Source organism: Hemicordylus capensis, chromosome 1 (assembly GCF_027244095.1).
Source record: "Hemicordylus capensis ecotype Gifberg chromosome 1, rHemCap1.1.pri, whole genome shotgun sequence".
Lineage (NCBI taxonomy): Eukaryota > Metazoa > Chordata > Lepidosauria > Squamata > Cordylidae > Hemicordylus > Hemicordylus capensis.
Window position 1 is genome coordinate 216,507,644 of NC_069657.1, and position 23,377 is coordinate 216,531,020.

At 45.8% G+C, this 23,377-nt stretch overlaps 1 protein-coding gene across 4 annotated transcripts in view; it reads right to left on the reverse strand.

The window, feature by feature from the left end:
• Positions 1–20,823, reverse strand: part of HECW2 (HECT, C2 and WW domain containing E3 ubiquitin protein ligase 2) — a 259,192-nt gene extending 238,369 nt beyond the window's left edge. For 3 of the 4 annotated variants that reach the window (XM_053283122.1, XM_053283121.1, XM_053283118.1), the window contains exon 1: positions 19,806–20,823. The gene's annotated coding sequence lies outside the window, so the exon portion shown is untranslated. Of the gene's footprint in view, positions 1–19,718 lie in introns of all 4 variants that reach the window. The other variant, XM_053283119.1, reaches the window with a different exon arrangement.
• Positions 20,824–23,377: the final 2,554 nt, after the last annotated feature.

Consider the following 23,377-nt stretch of genomic DNA (forward strand, 5'->3'; position numbering starts at 1 on the left):
ACGGTACGGGCCATGGGGGCCTGATCAGCGTGAAAGGACGACATTTTGTAATGCTTGATGAATGGAGAAATGGATGCCCATGTAGCAGCCTTACAAATGACCAGGAACGGGCATTTGCCGAGAAGGCGGCTGATGTGCAGGCACTGCACATAGAGTGTGTCATGATACTTCCCAGGATGGGGAGGTGTTGAGTCTGGTAAACTAAACAGATGGTGGCCCTTATCCACTTGGCCAAGGTAACTATGGAGACTTTGAGACCCAGAGACCTGGGATGAAAGGAGATGAAAAGAGCATCCGACTTGCGATGGGGCTTGGTTCATTTTAGGTAGACCCTGAGGGCCCTACACACATCTAAGGTAGACCCTGAGGGCCCTACACACATCTATTCCTTGGGGTGCAACGGCTTCAGACAGAAGGACGGAAGAACCACTTCCTGGGACCTGTGGAAGGTGGAACTGATATTAGGAATGAAAGTAGGGTCCAAGCCAAAAGTACTGCCAGTTCTGATACCCTTCGCACTGAGATAATGGCAACCAAGGAGAGGACTTTGTATGATAGGACCTTCAGGGGTGCCGATTGGAGAGATTCAAAGGGGGGGTCGTGTGGGCACACTGAGAACTTTATTCAGGTCCCAGGATGGGAATCTGTGGATGGTAGGAGGTGCTAAGTTGTTGGCTCCCTTTAGAAAATGACTGAGGCGTGGGTGCAGCATGGAGGAGCCTCAGGAATTGAGTGTTAAAACTGACACCAGAGCCGATACCTGCCTGGGCAGGGTATTGGGCCTCAGTCTCAAATCCAAACCCTCCTGGACGAAGGAGAGAACTTCATGGACCCCTACCGCGGCAGGAGACAGCCTCTTCCTATGCGCCCACCTGGAGAATGCTGACCAGGTGGTTTGATACATATGGTTTGTAGAAGGGCACCTGGAGGCTAGTATTGTATTCTGTACCTCCATGGAGTATTCGGCCCGTTCTAGTTTGGAGCGCTCAAACTCCACACGCATAGTTGGAGCCATTCTGGGTCGGGATGCTGAAGAGGGCCTTGGATTAGCAGGTCCTGGCAAGGAGGCAGGGGCCAAGGGTTCTGGACAGATAAGACCAGGTCCATGAACCATGGGCATCTGGATGACCTTGGTACGATGAGAATGATGATTGCCCTTTCAAGGACCATCTTCTGCAGAACCTTGGCAATTATGGCAGTCGGAGGAAATGCGTAGAGGAGGCCCGGGGGCCAGGCTGCTGTGAGGGCATCCATGTCCTCGGCTAGGGGACAGTGGAACCTGGTGTAAAACAGAGGAAGCTGATGATTCAATTGGGATGTGAACAGGTCCATGGAGGGCATCCCGAACACTTCTGTGATCTGCTGGAAGACTTCCACATGCAGAGACCATTCTGCCACATCTACGGTCTGGCAGCTGAGCCAGTCCGCTGTCAGGTATGTTGAGCCGCTTAGATGCTCAGCCATGATCGAGGTCAGGTGTTCTTGAGCTCAGTTGAACAGGAGAATGGCTTCCTTCATCATGGAGAGTGACCTCGTGCCTCCTTGATTTGCTATGTATGCCTTTGCAGCCACGTTGTCTGTGTGAACCAACACGTTGGCCGCGAATCTGTGAAAGGAACTGAGCAAGTGCCAGGCAAATGACTCACAGCTCCAGCAGGTTAATGTTCAACAAGGCTTCCTTGTAAGAGCAAGTGCCCTGTGCCAGGTGGTGAGTGCAATGGGCTCCCCAGCCTGTCAGGCTCACATCTGTGGTCACCGTGATTCTGTGTGGTAGTGATAGCGACAACCCAAAATGGATAACTGGAGAGATCCACCAGGATAGATACCTCCGTGGGGACTATGAGTGCTTTGGGGGTCCTGCAGGTGATGAGTTCCTGGAAGGGCCTGAGAAATAACTGGAGCAGTCAGGAGCACCAGTGGGACCATGGGGTGCATTCCCTACACAATACCATGGAGACCATGAGCTGTGCCAGGGTGGTGAGGTCTGTCTGGGGGTCAGCCAGTAGAAGTCGAATCAGGCTTGCCATCTTGGCCATGCGTTTCAGTGACAGAGAGATGTTGCCCTGGACCATGTCGAAGAGGGCTCCAAGATGTTGCAGAGCTTGGGACAGCTCCAGGTGACTCTTCCGCCAGTTGACAATGAAGCCGTGGTGGTCCAGGAGCTGCAGGGTCCTTTGCACATCCCTGTGGACTTGTGGAAGAGAGGGGGAGTGTATCAGCAGGTCATCCAAATAGGGGTGCACATGAAGCGCCTCCTCCCACATCCTGGCTATGAGGGCCACCATGTTCTTGGTGAAGACCCTGGGAGCCGAGGAGAGGTTGAAGGGCATGGCTGTGTATTGAAAGTGCCTGTCCAGGACCTGGAAGCATAGAAACCTGCAATGTGGTGGGTAGATGGTTATGTGGAGGTAGGCCTCCGACAAGTCTATGGACTCCAGGAATTTCCTCTTGCGGACAGCCTCCTTGATGGTACGGAGGGACGCCATCCTGAATGGTCATTTTCTGATAAAGCGGTTTAGACGCTTGAGATCGAGTACCACTCTCCACGAGCCGTCTTTCTTTGGAACCAAAAACAGGAGGGAGTAAATGCCTTGGAAGTGTTCTGCAGGGGGGACTGGCTCGATAGCATGAATCTGAATCACATGTAGGAGGGCTTGAGACATCCGCCTCTTCTTCATTGGATCCTTGGGAGTGGGAGTGAGGGTGAAGAAACCGAATAGCTGAACTGTGCATTCCAGGCAGAGGCCCTGGGTCATGGTATCCTGCACCCACACGCCTGAAGATGACGGGCTCCAAGCTGCTGAAAAGAAACTGAGCCGGCCTCTGACAGTCAAGGAGTCATTGCTTTCTGCTCTGCCGGAATCTGGGCCTGAAAGGTTGCCTATTGGATTGGTTCCTGTTGTTCCCTCAGAATCGCTGCTGTTGGCCCTGTTGTTGTCAGGTGCCTCAGTACGAACTGTTGGAAAAATGATAGTCCCTGGAGGAATTGGAGTAAAGTCAGTAGCCTACCACTACCCATTGAGCGTAGAAGGTGAAGGTAAGAGTTCTTGCACAGCCAAAGGAGAACCGGAAACCAGGGTTGCCAGGGCCACCAGGGAAAGACCAAGATGCACTGCATGCACTCTTGCAGTATCTTCCCCACCACTCTGGACATTAGCGGGAAGCGGGGGTGGGGCGAGTAATACAGCTTGTCCTTCCATTGCAGCTGGAAGGGATTCCCTAGTGAGTTCAGGCAGATTCCCACCCTAGAACAGAACAGATGACACTTCACATTTTGTGCGGTGGCAAGTAAGTCAACCTCAGGGACACCCCAGGAGTCAAACACATTTCGCAGAACAGAGTCATTCAGTTCCCACTCATGAAGGGTAGAGAAGAAGAAATCCTGGCTAAGGGAGTCAGCCAAAATTAATATGTAAAGCCATAGGTAGGATATCAACTCTCAGGCACCATTCCCACAACTGCAATGCAAGGTTGTTCAGGGACTTGGATACGGTGCCCCCTTGATGGTTCAAGTAGGTGACAGCCATAGTATTATTTAAATGGACCTGAACCACTTGGCCCTGGATAACAGGCAGGAATGCCTTGAAAGCAAGGGAAACTGCTAGTAGTTCCAAGAAGTTAATATGGAGCTCCTGCTGCTGGGAGTTCCAAAGGCCCCAGGCCCAGAGGAAACCACAATAAGCACCTCAACCCTGCATGGAGGCAAAGGTAGTGACTGATATTGTAGGGTCCAGTTCCTGAAAGGGAACCCCTTGTGAAAGAGAATCAGGCAGAGACCACCAGAGCAGGTCTCACAAGACATTCTCTGGCACAACTAACCACTTGTTTTGACTGTCTATGTTTGGCCGGAAGACAGACAGCAGCCAGAGTTCTAGTCTTCGCATCCTCAAGCGTGTGTTTGCCACAGTCGTGGTGCACGAAGCCATGAGGCCCAGCAGATGTTGGATGGACCGAGCCCATTGCTTGCGGGAAGACTGGAAAGTGATCATCATGGAGGCCTAGGTTCTACAGGTAAGCATGCTTCTGGTCGGCATCCAGGATCACACCGATGTACTAAATGACACAATGGGGGGGAGGGTCAGATTATTTCAGATTGACACTGAGCCCCAGTGAGAGATAAGAGAGAGAGGCTAAGCTGTAGGTTGAACAACAGGGTAGACTTCTCTCTAGCCGTGATAAGCCAGTCATCCAGCTAGGAAAACACAGAGACACCTCTACACACAGATAGGCAATGATTGCTGCCATGCACTTCATGAAAACTCTAGGGGTGGTACAAAGACCAAATGGGAGCACCTTGTACTGGTATGTCCTTGTGCCCAGGCAGAAACATAGGAACTGGTGATGCTGAGGCCTTATGGAGATGTGCAAGATCTTTAGGTCTAGGGACACAAACCACTCCTCTTCCCACAACTGCGGAGGAATGTTGCATTCTCCAGTTGCAGGGGAGTAACAGCAGGAGAGAGGGCATGCCCTCAACTCCTGCCTGTGGCTTCCAGCGGCATCTGGTGGGCCACTGTGTGAAACAGGATGCTGGACTAGATGGGCCTTGGGCCTGATCCAGCAGGGCTGTTCTTATGTTCTAATGGACTGCAGGGAGATCATGCAAAACTTAGAAGTTTTGACAAACTTGTTCAACTCCCTTAAGTCCAGGATGGGACAGATCCTGCCATTATGCTTAGGAACCTGGAAGTATCTGGAATAATAGCCAGAATGCATGGAAGAAGATGGAACTGGTTCTGTGGCGTCCTTTTGGAGCAGTGAAGAAAGCTCTTCAAGGATAGGAGCTGAGTGGATGTATTTTATGCCCGCATGGGTGGGTAGAGAGTCAAATTCAACAGCATAGCCACTGGCCACTATGCACAACATGCAAGTGTCCTATGTCACTTGACTCGAGGAAGGGGGTGAGACAGATAGAGGCTGAGAGAATGGGGATAGATACTTCCAGGTCCTCCTCGTTAAAGGACTGCTTGGATTGGTCCTGGGGCTTCGATTTCTGTTGGCCCTTTTGGCACTGATGGAAGGGGCACCTAGTGTACTGTCTAGAACCACATCTAAAATTTCCTGTCCTGGGTTGGTATTGCTGCTTGTAATTAGGGCGGTACCTGTGCTGGAAAGACAAGGTTTGAGACTGAGAAAAGTCTTAGCGGTATATCTAGACTTTTTCATCATCTCATCTGTGTCCTTAGAAAATAGTCCTTTGCCAAACAGCAGATTTTTGATTTTATCTCTCATGTCCGGCTCCAAAAGGTGTGGACCTGAGCCAGGCATGACAACAAAGAGCGATGGACCCAGCCAACATTTTGGACTCCACTTCCATCAGGTGTTTAGCTGTATTCCGATGCTGCCTGATAAGATCAGCAGACTTGGAGAGTGTCAATAAGAATTTGGCCTTAAAGGGCTCAGAAACATCAGCAACATCCTCTTTCAATGTGTCCCAGAGGGACTGCTGATACTTGGCCATGCAGGCCAAGCAGTTGGCAACTTTAAGTGAAAGGCAAGCTGAAAGGTAGAACCATCTTGCCATAGAATCCAATTTCCGGCCCTCCTTATCCACTGGTGCTGAATGTTTCTGTGTGGGCTTTGCTTGCAGCGTGCAGTCTACCACCAGCAAATTTGGTGCCGGGTTTTTGAACAGAAATGGACAAGAAGCCTCTTGGACCCGATACAGACTCTCCATCATTTTACAAGGAAGAGTGGATGTCACTGGAGCAGACCAAGATGCTTTGGAAGCAGCAACCAGAGCCAGGAGCATGGGCAACACAGTAGGGCAAGCTACAGATGTGGTAGAAAGTTATCCATAAACAGGATCTTTGATTGTATCCTCAGGAGGGGGTGCCTCCAGGCCTAAAGCCCTCGCCATCTCCTGTATTTGCAGCCGGTAGGATTTAGTCTCTGAATTAGATGGTTTGCCACATTATCGTCCGGTGACGAGCCCAGTGGAGCTTCCGAATCCTCAGAGTCAGGGTCGGACACAAAGACTCCCCATCAGAATCAGGATCCTCAGGTAACCAAGTCCTGGGATGGGGTCCCACATGAGGGGCCAAAGCCATCAACATCAGTGAGGGCGAGTGCCTTGGTCCAAAGAAGTTGATGTAGATGCTGAAACAGAAGGCACAAGTGTCAAAAACACTGAATGCCTTGGAGCTGGAAGAGTAGGGGTTGACGCTGGTGGAGTCAGTGCTGAGCACGCCGACATCTAGGAATGTCCCAGAGTGCTGCAGTCCCTCAATGCTAAGGGGACTGGAACCGAAGCTCCCGATGTCAGAGGCTTGGAAGAAGACGAAGGCCAAGATGAAAATGAGGTGGTTGGCTGCTCTGTAGAAGGTGATAGGGTCTTAATGGTAGACGACGTCGATGACTTAGGCATCAAACTCGGGACTGAGTGCAACTTCAGGAAAGTGGAGAGCGCCAAACTTGCTGTCGAGGACAAAGCGTGCTTTTCACACTTCTTGTACGGCTCTCCCACAGATGAGTGGTGTTGGTCATGTTTAGATTTCTGGGAGTGCTCACGGTCTTTCTCTAAGGGCTTCTTAAAACCTGCGCTTGAAGACATGGCGGAAACTGGAGGGTCAACGCTGCAGTGGGCGCCGACAGCACTGAGAGGCTAGACAGCTCCAATTTCTGCGGTGGGCTTAGCCTTGGGGTCCCCAGACAGAGAATAGAGGCCTTCCGTCATAATTCCCCGCTTAAACAGGTCTTCTTCTTAAATGACAAAAAGACCTTGCAGGTACTAGTATTATAACTATCCCCCAAACGTGAGGCAATCAGCATGGCCGTGAGAAGAGGGCATAGCACCCCTACAGGTCACACACGTTTTAAAACTTTTAGGAGTAGACACAGCCAAGTCCAAAAATACCTATCGAGGTCAGCCTCATCAGTGATAAATTGCCAAGTCCAGAAAGCAGTCAAAAACAGTCCAAGGTCAAACAATCCAAAGAGAGCAGTAAATCCGAGAGACAGAAGGATAGTCAAATACATGGTCCAGGTCAAAGCACAGAGAGTTAAATAAAGAGTTGTCAGAAAACAGTCCCAGTCAGGGTTTCTTAACCTTGGGCCCCCAGATATTTTCAGACTATAACTCCCATCATCCTTAGCCACAAAGGCCATGTCTGGGGATGATAGGAGTTGTAGTCCAACAACATCTGGGGGCCCAAGGTTAAGAAACTCTGGACCAGGTCAAAATCAAGAAAACAGACTAAACAACAATATTCACTCTCTCACAAGAACAAGGGAACAGAAGCAGATCCTTCACGAGGCAGCACAAGTGGTGGACGAGAAGGAATTAAAGAGGGAGGCTACATCCGGCTTTGTAGGCTACGATATCACTATAGCAATAGCAATAGCACTTACATTTATATACCGCTCTATAGCTGGAAGCTCTCTAAGCGGTTTACAATGATTTAGCATATTGCCCCCAACATTCTGGGTACTCATTTTACCGACCTCGGAAGGATGGAAGGCTGAGTCAACCTTGAGCCCCTGGTCAGGATCGAACTTGTAACCTTCTGGTTACAGGGTGGCAGTTTTACCACTGCGCCACCAGGGGCTCTTTTGCCTTAAAGGGCCGGAGAGCGCTTATATGGAGCTATAGATTCTTCCACAGCCCTCCTGCATAGGTGCAGAAGACCCAGTTGTGAGGGACCATGGATCCCTACTACAGAGACTGTCAAGTTATGTGTGCGAAAGTGAGTTATTGCCATGACTCCAGCCTCAACTGAGTCTGACCCCAAAGAGGCAGGACTAGCACCGGACCCAGACCTGGCAAAGGCCCAGAGCCTGAGAGAGCTTCAGAGACGGAGCCCCTCAAGACAGTACTCTTGGAGCCTGAACCCCTCACCCAAAGAGACATCCTCAGAACCTGAGCTTGCAGTTGCCTCCTGCCCTTCCATCACCAGGCCTGACATCTGTACATCAGTGCTGGTGACAGATGAGGCAGGGTCAGCTGGAGAGGAGGAGAAATGCCAGACTCCAGGAGAGAGGGCTGCCCCTTTAAGGCTGCTGCTCTTTAGGCAGGGAAGCATAGCCCAGCAGAGCTAGATTGAGTTCAGATGTACTGCTGTATTTAAGAGCTCAGCCTGGCTACTTTCAGATCTGGCTACTATCAGATCCGTGTGTCCCATGGACCTGTCCATGGTGCTATCCTGACCAACCCTCCTTTCCCTCATTAGCTGACTGACCTTGAAGATTCTGTTCTATAAGATGTGTCTGGGCAGCTACCACCAGACATGCATATATATGTGCAATTCTGTGAGCTGGGTAAACTTCCCCAGTCTTGTGGATTTGACCCTTTAAAAAAGCAGCCTCCTCAGCTCAGAAATCAAACCAACTGTTTATTCACTAATTCAGCAGTAAAACAGAGAATTCCCAGGACTAAAGAGTACCCTTTTTGCAACAGTCAGGGTGCTTTTAAAAAAAAAAAAATCCTTCCTGTTCCTTTTGCTGTTTCCCCCAGTCTCCAATGCTCCCCTCTCCAATCTGGTGGAGCAGTCTTTTTAAAGTCTCGTTCCTCCTTTTCAGATGAGCTAATAGGCTTCACCTGTTGGGACTAATTAATTCTGCTCATGACTCAACAAATGCTCAAGCTGTATAAACATATACAATGGTAATAAAATACGACAATGCTAACCAAGGGCAAAGCTACAGCAGAGACACAGAAACAAATCTTACATTAATTCTTTTTTCCACAGTAGTAAATTTCCTTCCAATCACAGGTTTCCCATCATCAGCAATGTACACACATCAGTCACTAAAGTATAATTGTGTCATCTTGAGATAGGATACAATGTGACAAATAAATGGTAAAATTCAGCATACAGAGTGGAATGCACAACTACATACACCATGTGCCTCAGCAACTTTGCCTGTCACAGTATGTGCAATGGGAACATCTCAAGGACAGCAATCCCACATCCATTACTAAAGGTCTCCAATTTTCTAGACCACATCCTGGAGGCAGAGATGTTGCAGGAAGGGAACAACAGAATAGGGTAGGATAGGGGTCTTTTCAACCAGCATGCGGACCCTCACCACCACCAATAAACACTTCAGGACACATCAGTGAGCACCTTTGTTCTAGTCAAGCACAACTTGCTGGCACAATATCAGAAGAGGAGACAGCATATGCATATAATAAAGACATCAAGCAAAACATTTTAATTTTCACCTATCATTACAAACAAAAATCAGAAGCAGAAACTGTAGCTCTGCATACTGTGCAATCTTTCCTTACCAGTCAATACACATCTGTTTCCCCTGAGGGTCCTTTTTCACACTATCTGAACAGAATCAGAGGAGCCACTGTAGTCTGGCTCCTCAAATCTTTTGGTAAAACATCAGGAGTCCCCACACAACAGTTCCTTCCACATCAATTTTACTCATTTCCGGCAGGGGTGACGCTGACACAAGAGATAGCCACAGAATGAATTCCTTCCATGTAATTGAGGAAACTTGATATTATCAAGCAGTATAGAAAGGAGCTTCCGCACAGCTGATAGTAATGTGAAAAGGGGGTCTTGCAGTTCATTTTGCACAACTATATTACAAATATACCACAGTTCCCAAGCAGTTAAAGCACTGATAGCTGGGCAAAGAGGTATATTTTTAATTGTTAGCTCTCTTAGGTTTAGCAGAGGGAAAGCAGCTGTCTATTCAGCCCAGCACAGCATCCCTTCAACAGCTGCTATTGGTGTCTCCTTTGTGTGTTTAATCATTTCCCCATTTCTTTTACTACGTAAACCACTTCAGGAACTATGTTGAAAAGCACTAGCTAGCAATGAATGAATGAAAGAGAGAGAGAGAGTATATTGTGTACCTTAAATAATGCAAACATATCTCCACAACAAAACACTTCATAGCCTTTGTAGTTTCAGTGAGTATTGCCACTGAGTGAGTTGCACTTGTAATCTGCAGGTATAGTTTGCGTCCTTGTTTGTGAGGGTACAGAGCAAGGGTGTCCAACTGCAGTCCTTCAGCTGTTTTTGGCCTACCACTCCCATCATCCCTGACCACTGTGGCAGAGGATGATGGGAGCTGTAAGTCAAAAACAGCTAGAAGGACGCAGGAGGACACTCCAGGTATGGAGGAACTTAACATTCCTCCCAGTGATCAACAGTATTTCATTGTCAGCTCAATCAGTTGATGAAGCCAAGTCTGTTCATGGAAGGAACACAGGAAGCTGCCTTATACTGAACCAGACTACTGGGTCCATCTAGCGCAGTATGCCTGTACTGACTGGCAGCAGCTTTCCAAGGTTTCAGACAGAATCTTTCCCCCCCAGACTTACCTGGGATTGAACCTGTGACCTTCCGCATGCAAAGCGGACGCTCTACCACTGAGCCGGGGTGCAGTTATAATTGAGCGGATAAGTTCAAAGAACCCCGGGCCCCCATGTCCTGAGGGCCCCCAGCTCCACCCTTCCCTATTTTCTTCATTATCTCCCTCACTCCAAGAGGCCGTTGGGGAGAGAGGTGAACACGGGCCCCCTCTCCCCTAGCTATACCCCTGTACTGAGCTATGGCCTCGTTTGATCTTTGATCTTAAGTGATGACGAAAAAAACCCTTTGGAAGTTTTGCAATGTGGGGACCTCCCAGTGAAATCCAAATATTGTATAAAATGCTGTGTGCTTTAAGCAGTCAGTCACTTCAACAGTTCATTTGAATCCATCCATGCATCCACAGTTTATGAATGTGGAATCCTTCTGCATACCAAAAGTATGATGCATACTTCCTCCTCCAGATATTCTTACTCAAGCAAAGCTATCAATTCTCAAGACAAACAGATGTGAAATCCTATAGTCTACACACTATATCCTATAGTCTTCTGAGCCTGCTCACTCCCCTTTCACCCAATAAGCATCTAGGCTGAGGAGATGACATCACATTTACTCTGCTTTCCTATTTCTCTACTAACCACTGCCATTGAGTCAGTTTCGACTCCTGGCGACCACAGAGCCGTGTGGTTGTCTTTGGTAGGAAGGATTTACCATTGCCATCTCCCGTGCAGTATGAGATGATGCCTTTCAGCATCTTCCTATATCGCTGTTGCCCGATATAGGTGTTTTGTATAGTCTGGGAAACATACCAGTGGGGATTTGAACTTCTGTACCGGAGGACTGGAAAGCAACCCATGTAACACCAATTTTCCAAAAGGGATCCAGGGGGAACCCGGGAAACTACAGGCTGGCTAGCTTAACATCTGTTCTAGACCAACTGATGGAAAGCATTCTCAAGGATAAAATTGTTAAGTATAAAGAAGAACAGGTCCTGTTGAAGGAGAATCAGCATGGCTTCTGCAAAGCTAAATCTTGCTTCACAAACCTTTTGGAGTTATTTGAGAGTGTCATCAGGTGTGTGGATAAAGGTGATCCAGTTGACATAGTTTATCTGGACTTGCAAAAAGCTTTCAACAAAGTTGTTCATCAAAGACTCTTGAGAAAAATTAGCAGTCATGGGATAAAGGGACAGGTTCATGTGTGGATTGGTAACTGGTTGAAGGAAACGAAACAGAGGATAGATATAAATGTACTCTGTTCTCTAAATTGGAAGAAAGAAAGAAGTGGGGTCCCCCAGGGATCTGTACTAGGGCCAGTGCTTTTTAATTTATTCATAAATCATCTACACATTGGGCAAGGTGGCCAAATTTGCAGATGACAAACTATTTAGGGTAATGAAATCCAAAAGAGATTGTGAGGAGCTCCATAAGAACAGTTCTGCTGGATCAGGCCCAAGCCTATCTAGTCCAGCATCCTGTTTCACACAGTGGCCCACCAGATGCCTCTGGGGAGCCCACAGGCAAAAGGTATGTGAATGCCCTCTCTCCTGCTGTTGCTCACATGCAGCTAGTATTGAGAGGCACTGTGCCTCTGAGGCTGGAGGTGGCCCACAGCCACCAGACTAGTAGCCATTGACAGACCTGTCCTCCATGAATTTGTCTAAGCTCCCTTTAAAGCCATCCAAGCTGGTGACCATCAACACATCCCGTGGCAAAGAATTCCATGGATTAATTATGCACTGTGTGGAAAAAGTACTTCCTCTTGTCGGTCCTAAACTTCCCGACATTCAGTTTCATGGGATGACCCCTGGTTCTAGTGTTGTGAGAGGGAGAAAAATTTCTCTCTCCACTCCATGCATAATTTTATAGACCTCTGTCATGTCTCCCCTTACTCACCTCCTCCTCCAAAAGGATATCTCCAAACTGGGACAGTGGGCAACAAAAAGGCAAATGCATTTCAGTGTTAACAAGTGTAAAGTGATACATATAGGGGCAAAAAACAAAACCCGAATTTCAATATACACTTATGGGATCTGAGCTGTCAAAAGGATCTTGGGGTCCAGTGTTCCCTCTAATAGGGATTCCTAGATGTTGTTGACTACAACTCCCATAATCTCTAAGCAAATGCCATTGTAGCTAGTGATTATGGGAGTTGTAGTCCATGACATCTTGGAATCCCTGTTAGAGGGAACCCTGCGGGGGTTATGGTGGGCAGCTCGTTTAAAGTGTCAATGTGCAGCAGCTGTGAAAAAGGCCAATTCCACGCTTGGAATCATTAGGAAGGGGATTGAAAATTAAACTGCTAATATTATAATGCCCTTATACAAAACTATGGTGTAGACACATTTGGAGTACTGTGTATCTTCCTGTATCTTAAGGAAGACATTACAGAACTAGAAAAGCTGCAAAAGAGGGCAACCAAGATGATCAGGCACTTAGAAAACCTTCCTTATGAGGGAAGGCTACAACACCTGGGGGTTTTTAGTTTAGAAATAAGACGGAAAGGAGACATGATAGAGGTCTATAAAATCATTAATGGTATGGAGAGAGTGACAGAGAGAAAATTTTCTCCCCCTTTCATAACACTAGAACCAGGGGTCATCCTATGAAACTGACTGCCAAGTAATTTAGGACAAACAAAAGCAAATACTTTTTCACACAATGCATAATCTATCTATGGAATTCTCTGCCATAAGATGTGCTGACAGCCAACAGCCTGGGTGGCTTTAGATAAATTCATGGAGGACAGGTCTATCAATGGCTACTAGTCTGAGGGCTATAGACCACCTTCAGTCTCAGAGGCAAGATGCCCCCAAATACCAGTTGCAGGGGAGTAACATCAGGGGAGAGAATGTGCCCTCAGCTCTTGCCTATGGGCTTCCCAGAGGCATCTCACTGGCCATTGTGCAAAACAGGATGCTAGACTAGATGGGTGGTACACTTTAAATGGCGCAGTGGGGAAATGCTTGACCAACAAGCAGAAGGTTGCCGGTTCGAATCCCCGCTGGTACTTTATCGGGCAGCAATGATATAGGAAGATGCTGAGAAGCATCCTCTTATACTGCACAGGAGGAGGCAATGGTAAACCCCTCCTGTATTCTACCAAAGAAAACCACAGGGCTCTGTGGATGCCAGGAGTCGAAATCAACTGGATGGCACACTTTAGACTAGATGGGCCTTGGGCCTGATTCAGCAGGACTGTTCTTACGCACACTTCCTAAAGAGCTGCATGTTACTTATTTCAAATGCTGAATATTCTCATTCTTATTAAACCTTTTATAGGCGATAAAACTTTGTGAAAGGAGGCTAGTTTCCCTGCTTAATTTTAATCCCTACCATACAACTGAATCTCACAGAACATGTATCATGAAATTGGCTTTGTTTCTTCTTGGAGAAGTTGGCAGCTTATTGCCTGGCGGGCAGCCATTGCCAGTAGTCAATGGGTTTCTTAAAAGGCACCATGGGCATGACTTGTTTTTCTGATCAATTTAAAGTAATAATAAAATCAAAATTTCTTTAGTAAAAATCTGCTTTAAAAATAAAAGCAGTGTAGAAGGGAGTCATCTCAAAAAATAAAGCAACAGTCTATGTGACAACCAACAAAGTATAAAGAACAGCGATCTTCACTATTTTTCAAGCAGCAGCCACTGTGGCAAAAAAACTTCATTGTGAAAGCCATCCCCCCACGGTGCTGACCTCTGCTGACCTGTGCTTTTCTCAGTGCTGGGAGGTCCTTCAAGAGAGATGGAGCCCTCTCAAGAGCTATATGAGGAAAGCTACACTTCCCAGCATTCCATGCATGCCTTCCAAGATGGTGCAGGGGCTCCAGAAGGCTCAGTTTCCTTTAAAGGAGCCCCTCCCACACTGAGCAAAGCACAGTACTGCATGGTGTAAATAGTCTCTGCATGGTGCGCAGGGGAGGGGAGCTGTGCAAAGTATTCAGCATCAACCAAAGCATCACACAGGACCAACAAACAATTAGTCAGAAGGGCTGCACTTAAGTTCGATCGGGGCCACCCCCAGGCCTTTCATCAAAGAACACTAATGTAAAATGTTGTCAAGGGAAGGCTATTCCACATGTTTGCTATTGCAGTTTAATTACTCAAATATCATTTGAAGGGGGGATTAAAGGATTTTGAAGTTTGATTAGGAATCAGTGATACACCAAGTTAAAGGTATTTTATTTTTAGTCAATAATTGTGATTTCATGCCCAGCCACGACCGGGTATAAAGTGGCACTCCTAGATTATAAATCTTGTTATGTTTAGACTTGGAGGAGGGGGAAGCCCTCCATAGTGCTGCCAAGCTATACTTAACCACAATTTCCCACCCAAAACTCCTTTCAAGTCCTTTCCCACACTGGCTCTGGGACACTGGAAAAAAGTGTTTAATGGTCTCATTCCTTTTGCTAAGTATAAAAATTGTTTCTGAAAACCTTTTTTTTTTTTGGTAGAAAAGCAGTTTAATTTTTATTTAAATTAATAATAAATACTGTGTGAACTAGAAGTTCTGCAACAATTTCTGAATTCTATGCAACTTCTCACATATCACTAGTGTTACATAAATATATTTATGTAGTAAATTATATATGTACACTTCACTGTTTACAAAGAAAACAGAAATATAATGAGCAAGACAATTCAGCTTCCACCTTCTTCAACTGCTCTCAAGTTATAGGAAAAGTACAGTAGCTGCAGTGACATATATATAAGAAAGATAGTTTAGATTATTGATGGTACTGTTAAATGTAAATTTGATTGTGGAATGGATGGAGCTGATGTATATATTACACACGGTAGTAGTAGTGCGAGAGTCTATATATCTCTCTACATTGGGGGGTGTTATACATATTAAATATACACATACAACAGTAGTAATATAGTGTAACTACTCTAGACTTCCAAGCCAGGAATAGCTGACCAGGAGAACATACATATTATATCCAGAGATCCATAAATATTGGCTTGACTTACTAGCCAGCTTCTATTTCTGCTTGCCACCATATTCCTCCCATTCCTACCTGAGGGCACAAGGGATTTGGTGGAGAGGAAGAGATTTCTTCCATTCATACTGAGATATAGAGAAGGTAACAGAATAACTCCTTCTGTTTTATCTTCACCAAAGCTCATCGCAAGTGAGAGCTTAAGATGTTGCTGCTGAGGAGCAATGTTACAACAGGGTTAGAAGTATTTACTCCTGGTAAGCTAGCAAGTGGATTCATAGATGCCTGTTTATATACCTTTGCGTACATACTTTTTGGTTGTGGGCCTTCAGATCTGGAATTCCCTTCCAGAAGAGCTCAGCCAAGCTCCCTCCTTCAGGGTATTTAAAACAGCTAAATGCCCATCTGTTTAAAGAGGCATTTTAATATTTGATCTGCACTGTATATCTGGTGGGTTCTAACTTTTTAACATGCAATTTTAAAATCTGTTTCAACCAAGTCCCGTTTTTAACTAATTTCTATTAATTTTACTTTTATATTGTCTTTATACTGAATGTTTTTTTTTACTGATTCTGTGAGCTGCCCCAAACAGTAGCACACTGGAGGTTGTGGACACATATTTCAAACTAAATAAAATTTAAAGATCAGTACTTAGATTAATTTTGTTAGAATGTGATGTTATTTCAATGCAGCAGCCTCTAGCAGTCTGCACTGCATTCAATCTTCACTGTAGAAATCAGGAATTTTTACAATAACAAGACAGAAGTTCTTAAAATATGTTTGAGCAAGTTTATAAAAGGTTATTTTTGTACAGGATGTGGGTTTTATGGCTTGAAGGAGAATTAAAATGTTCAGGCTTTAAAAGTGATTTACAACAGAATATGTAGTATCTGTTTATGTGTAGCACCTTGTCAACCTGTACTCTTGAAAATAGGAGCTTTGATAACATCAGAACAAAATTATTTAAATACGTTTGTTTGAATAAGTTCATAGGGTTCTGGTTTTTGGTTTTTTTAAGTTGTGACATTACAAACCAGAACAAATAATTTATGTGTGCAGTACTGGGGGGTTGTTTTGTATATTTATGTTTCACTGTGGTAAAAGGTTACTAAATGGAAAATAATGTTGATATAACTTTTTAGAGGGTCATTTTGTTCATTGTTTTCATTAGCAGAACGACAAGATGCTATGAGGCAATTTTGCCATGTATGTTGTGTTTTTTATTAAGACATTTGCTGAACTGTGAGAAACTAATGAGAAGATTATGGAGTTGAAATGGTCAGCAGGCTAGAAACCATTAGCTTTACAAGAATTGAGGTATTTGTGTTACAACTACCTGAGCTGAACAATCTATATTAAAGTTTTTAACTCTGGTATAATTGTCTTGCAACAATGATCAAAGCAGACTTTATTGTGCATTTACAGTTTGAGGTTATAACAGTGAAGATGTTTTTCCCAATATAACCTCACACACAACAGTGGCAAATAAGGGGAAACCACCAGTTAGGGATGCACGCACAGAGGCCTCTCCAACCGGGCCGCAGCTGGCCTGGATTATCATTTGGGAGGGTGGCAGAGTGGTTGGAGAAGGCCCCTCCGCCAGGCTTCCCTCTAAGGTGCGTGTGTGCATGCACCATCCCCCGGGCCCCAGCACAGCCGTTTCTGGCGGGCAGTCTCTGCTGCGCCCGGCACTGCCGCCCAAATGCCCAGCACCCCATTTCTCCAGCTGGAAAGGGAAGCATTTCCCCATTTCCCCCTCTTCCCGGCTGGGCCGCTGTCATGCCACCTCCACCTCTGCATGCGCACCAGGCACTTCTGGTCCGAGGAGGCACCAGGGCAGCAAGGAGATACACTGCCGCCCCGCCAGACCGTTTTAAAGGGCAGCCAGGGGAAATGCGGCGAGAGGGATAATAGTACCCTCCCCCATCCTTAATGACATCCCCCCCCACCTTCAAACCAGGAGGCATCGGTTCTGTACACAGCTATAGCTCTCGCCAGGGGCGTAACTACCATTAGGCAAGGGGAGGCGGCTGCCTGGGGGCCCCCACGCCTCGAGGGGCCCCCCCAGAGGCAAGTCACATGAAGTGAGTGTGTGTGTGTATCAGCGAGGGGCCCATTTTTAAATTTTGTCTCTGGGCCCACTCCAGCCTCGTTACGCCCCTGGCTCTCGCCCTGCTTAATAAAGAGAATCACCACTTTGGTGCCTCTTTGCTCAGTTAGCAGGGTTTTGCTCAGTTACAAGTGAAGCTGCCCACTATTGCTATTTCTTGAACTTTACCATGGAGATTATACAATCTATTAGTGTAATCAATGGGAGAAACTCTTCCTTGATATCCCATAGTTGTATGTTTATATTGTTGAGGAGGTCCCTTGATGTCGTCAATGAAAGTAGATGAAGTGTGTGCCTCCCCGCCCCGCCCCGCCAAAACTCCCATAATATTATACAGAACCTTAACTTGGTGATAAGTGTGGATGAAACATTTTGCTTTATCTACTACTCCCTACCCTTCAATTCCATCCCATTTTCACCACTGCTTAATACAGGAGGCTCTCTTTATTCATGGGGGTTCTGTTCTCACTTATATACAGAAACTGTGAATACAGAAATGGTACCCCTATGGGAATCCAGGGGTTAGGTTCCTTTTTTTAAAAAAATGCCCCCAAAAAGCATGGGGATGGGGGAGATATACCTTGCTCTCCAGGTCTCCAGCAATGCCCACCCAAACCCCAAATCAGCTGAATTTTGGGCGAATATAAATGCAAAGGAAATAAGTTACCTTTAAACAAATTACCATGCACAGACAGAACATGTTCCAATGAACAAATCCTCTGATCTAAAGGAACTAAAGCATACACTTTGCTTTACATTTAGGTTAGTGATTTATCAGAATGTGCAGTATTAAAGTATCTCTGAATTGGACTGGTTGCCCTCTCTCAGCTATTAGAAAAGACTCAGTTTGTTAAAGGTGATGGTTGAAAGAGCAAATCATCTCAGAAGTCAATGAGAAAGTGTTAATTGATTTTAATTGCATTCATACTTTGCCTCTTAAATTTGAGGAGCACATCTTCACACCTAAAAGCAATCAGCAAAAGTACTGGTTAAACATTTTTATAAGCATCTGATGTCATTTGGCATCAAGGGAAAAACAGGCATTTCATTTATTATACTTGAAACAGGTTTTTTCTTCCTTTTTAATTCACTCAAGAAGGTTTTCTGAGTAATAAAAAGATCTATTAAAATTAGTATAAAATTCATAGTTCCGGTAAAGGTGTTAACAACAACTGAAAAACAAGCAGGAAACACAAGATTAAATGTGTGCGGAGCTCTTAAGTAATATCAGGTTAGTGAAGCCTATTTTTTCCATTCCTTGTAGGCAAGGGATTCTATATTGGGTGATTGATAGGAACATTTTGTTGTCGCAGCTGCAAAAACTTCCTTCCTTATACACTGTCTATCAAAAAACGATTCTACCTACAGGAGCCAGTCTTCTACTTCTTCACACGCAGACTATATTGATAGTACCCAGTTATGCAACTACTGCCATCCCATCCAAAATGTGTTAGTGACACTGTTAACCTTCCCCCTCAAACCCTGCTTCTCATTTTGAATACCTTCTGACTGGCAGTACTGTCTGTTCAGAAGAGGCCAAGGAAATCAGTCACAGTAAGCAACAAAAATCCCCATAAAAGCATCCTTCAAAGTCAAAATAACTACCAAATGTTATCAGCGTAAATATTTTTCTATAGGCAGGTCAAAATAATCAAAGGAGTAAAAAAACTCATACATGTCCTATGCAATAATTTCGGCATTTCTAGCTTCACTCTCAATAAAAGAAATCTACCCAAAATAAAGAGTAAAACTGAAAGAATGCATGTGACAATTATGTGTCCAATGCAACATTCTCAAATGCTTTTAACAAAGCAGCTGGTGTCATGAGCTGCCCCCTATTTTCCTGTGGATTTCTTCTGAATTTGACTCCCTGCCACAGGAAGCCTTAAAAACAAATTGTTTCCATTGATTCAGTCAGAGTTTACTGAACTGCATGAACCCTTGCATTTCCAGACTACAATGTTATTAGCTTGTTGAGTTTTCACACCACAATTGTAAGTCCCAACATGACTGGCCTCTAATAAGGAAATCCTTGTGTAACCACCCAGGGAGTTATTGAGGGGAATGATAAAGGAATCGAGAAATTTTTTACACATCTGCCATTACACGTCACACAGGAAAGGTATAGATGCAAGCCTACAATGGTGACTTCATGCCAAAAATGGTTTCACTTACACAATATTTCCCTCTTAAACAGAAAGGAAATTCTAACATTTTGGCTGGCTTAAGGAAATGACTGCAGAATGCCACAATATTCTCCCAACTGATTCATGCATCCCTCCCCATCTTTACAAAGATGCCGTAGGAAGGATGCGTATGCGCTGTAAAAACGACGCCAACCAGCCAGCAACCCACGCAAACAAAGCAGCTTCTTCTCCATCTATCTACCTACCTACCTGCTATGGGAGCAGGAGCGAGCCGAAGCCCAGGAACCACAAGTGCATTGCCTTCCCCTTTGATTCCGCAAGTCCATTTCAACTTACCACCAGCAGCGCAGTCCGCAGCCGGGCACTTGAGGGGAAAAGAAGAGGTGGGGGATTTTCCAGGCACCGCACTCTGGAGGAGTCCTGCTGCCCGCCTTTCTCTCCTCCATGCACCAAGCAGCCCCTCCCTCTAGCAGCGTCTGTGACTGATGCTGAGGGCAGGAGTGGGAGGAAGAGCGAGGCTGCCCCAGTCACCCAATCTTTGCCGAATCCAGCCCCTCCTGGTAGTGGGGACTGTCACCTGGCGTGGCCACCTTCCCCTGCGACTTGAAGCGATGCTCTTCTCCTCGCCGTCCTTCTGCACTCTATGAGCGGCTCGCTTTCCTCCACCCTGCCCCTCAGCAGCAGCAGCACCACCAGCCTTAATTCCCCCTCCGCCGGCGCCTGCTCCTCCTCTGGCTGCTGGGCGCTGGCATGTTTGTGTTGACAAGTCACTCGTCCAAAGGGGAGAGAGAGAGAGAAGCCCAAAGGCGCCTGCTCAAGAGTCGGAGGCGCAGCAGCAGCAGCTTCGCTTCAGCCCCTCTTTCTGCCTGGCCCCCATTTCCTCGCAGCCTTGAGTCAGCAGCAAAAACCAGCAGCTGTAAGGTGCCATATTCAAGGCACCGCCAGGGAAGGACGAGGAGGCGGCGCCTGGCGTTGGCTATTGGGGCGGTGGGGGAATAGGAGGGGCGTGTTGTGATGCACTAAGGAGAGAGTGGTTTACTACTACCGAACCTGCAGCAAAGAAGGCTAAATGCTGGACTCTGGAGGAGGTGCAGAGGAAAGAGGTTGCTCTTTGCCAGGAAAAAGAGCAAGCGAGAGACCCACCCTCTCTCTCTCTCCTCATCTCTGCCTTTCTCTTCCCTCTTCCTGCTGCCTTCCCTCTTTTTCGCACCCCCAGGTCTGGGGGGATAACAAAGCCCCACTGCCGCCCTGCTTTCCCTTCAGCTACCGCCGCCTGAGGATGGGAAACTAACCCTAACCCTCCACCTCTTTGCAGGGGCAGGCGAGAATTGTGGGTAATTCCAGCTGCGCCTTCCTGGCTTCCCACTCGGGGGTCTCCCCCTCCCCGTCAGAGCTTTACAGGCCACGCGCTAAGCGGGAAGGATCCGCCTCCCTCACAAGCCACAGTGGACAGCGCCCCCTACAGCAGCCACTGAGCACTGCAGCTCCTTGACAGGAATCCCCACTTCTCTCAATAGGGCTGCCTGTCTTGGACTGTCTCCTATACCAAAGCATGACAACGGCGTCGGAATGTTGCACACGAGCCTCATTTCCAAATTTCTGCCCCTTTCTACGCTATTTAATATCACAGATGAGAGGTCACATGCCTTGTAGTACATTCTTGGTTTATTGGGGCAGGAGCTGTTCTATAGCAAGCTTTGTATGCTTCAAAGCCCCTGTGAGTTATTGGGGAGCAGTTCACACACAATTCAGGATTTTCACTGCTGGTTAGAGTGTAGCCCGATTTATATCTGTGGTTTTAAAAAATCCACTATTTGCATCAGTTTGTTGGGACAACTTCGAGTTCGCAGTAAAGCCTCCTTGTAAACTAGCAGTGAAACCTGGGAGTTATTAGCACATTGCTTCATGATACGGGGTAAATGTTGAGCGAAGCCCGGTCGAATCACATTCGTGGCATTGAGAGAAACAGCCCCTCCCTTCTGCTCTCTAGGTTTTTGTTTTTACAAGTTCACATGGCATGCCTCAGTGCTTTGCTTCTATCCAATGTGAGGGAGGGAGGGAGGGAGAGATATTACTAAAGAGCTACATCTGCATTTCAAAGACAGTATTCCTCTTATCCTGCTAATGATAAGTGCCTCTCCCTATTTGCTCCAGCACTGTCAGAAAAAGTAGCTTAAATACAGCATTTTAAAAACCTGGAAATACCTCGAGATAAGCTAGAATTCACAAGACAAAGCCTGATTTGTGTGCGGGGTAGGTCCAAGGATCTCGAAGGGACTTCAGGGTAAGTTTGGCTGGTGTGTGAATGTGCACTCTCTCTCCCAAAGGCGATTCGGGGTAGAAGTTCTGTCTGTAAAGCCTCCTGCTGCACATACAAAAACAAACAAAAGTAGTCCACCCCAACCCCTGCTGCATACGTTTGTTAAGAACATGAGGCAGTAATGCCAAGCAATCACTGGAATACTAACCAAAAGTACAATTCAGAAGAAAACCACTGTTTCCATTAATTGTTAACTTCTTCATTTTGTGAAATATTTCTCAAAAATGAATGCAAACAAAAAATTAAAAAACAGTAGTAAATAATCCCATAGCATTTATTTTTCACATTTTATTTTTTACCTCACCCTTACCCCATGGAGCTCAGAACAAACAAGAAGTGTAACCTCACAAAAAAATACCTAAGTAGGTTAGGAGTGGCCCTAACCCCTAAGTAGGTTGGGACTTTCAATCTTTTTTGCAGTCTACTTTTAAAAAAAAATCTAGAATTCCCATGATCTATTGATTTGTGTTGTAAGTTTAAAACACAGAAGTACATACTCAGGGTTTGTTTGTTTTTTAAATAGTTAACACTTAACTATTCTGTATTAAGTGATTCTGAGTATGCACCTTTGCTTAAGAACATAAGATGTCTTTTTCTGGATCAGGCCAAGGGCCACATAGCACAGTATTCCTTACAGTCATCTCAGCAAACAGCAAGCATTATGTGACTCGCCAGAAATTGACTAGTAATCCCCACTGGACTGTGGTTTATATTCTGCTCACCTTAAGGCAGGTTACACTGAAACATAGCCAAGCTCCCCCTCCTTCCATACACTGATAAATTATACCTTTGGAGACCTGGAGTACAATCCAGATAACAAAAATAATAATAAAATGGTTTACCATTGATTCTTAAGTAGTATGTGCTTCACCCTCAATAGCAGGGTTTGTCTGTCCATTCTAGTAATCAAAGTCCTGCAAAGCAGCCATGAAGAAACTTCTTTGATTTCTAAGCTATGCTGACACATCTCAAGGGCCTGAGCCTCAGAGCATTGCAATAGATTATGGTATGACCAGAGATGAAAGGAATCGTATGTCAAACATGAGTACCACTGAGCCCAACATTTATCAGCATAAATAGTAGATATACTGACAGTCTGCATGTACAGCATGGGCATCTCTCTGGTAGCTGTTTCTTTAAGACTTGGGTACCACTGGAGCAGCAAGTACTCCAGAGTACCACTGGAACAGGAGAACTGCCTTGGAAGTTGGATCCTCTTAAACTTCCAAGGTGGTTCTCCTGTTCTGCTGCTCCAGTGGTTCAGGTACCCATCCTCCCATTCTTACATTGTACTGAAACTTTCTTTTTGTGTTGCATGCTCCTTGCTTCCTTGAGCAGTGTGATGTTCCAGGCACAGTAGTACTACCCAGGCTGGGTTTCCTTTGATAAAAGAGAACAAGGCTTAGTAATACTGGGCTTAGTATTAGGCATAGTATTACTAAAGCATTGTTGTAATGCTAGCTTTTCTAATTTTATCAGCTTTGCTGGTTTTATTGTTTGTAGTTTTTAGTTTAATTTTTTAATGTATTTTTTTAGATTTGATTTATTATTGACTGTTTTTTCTTTATTGTAAACCACCCCAGGAGCA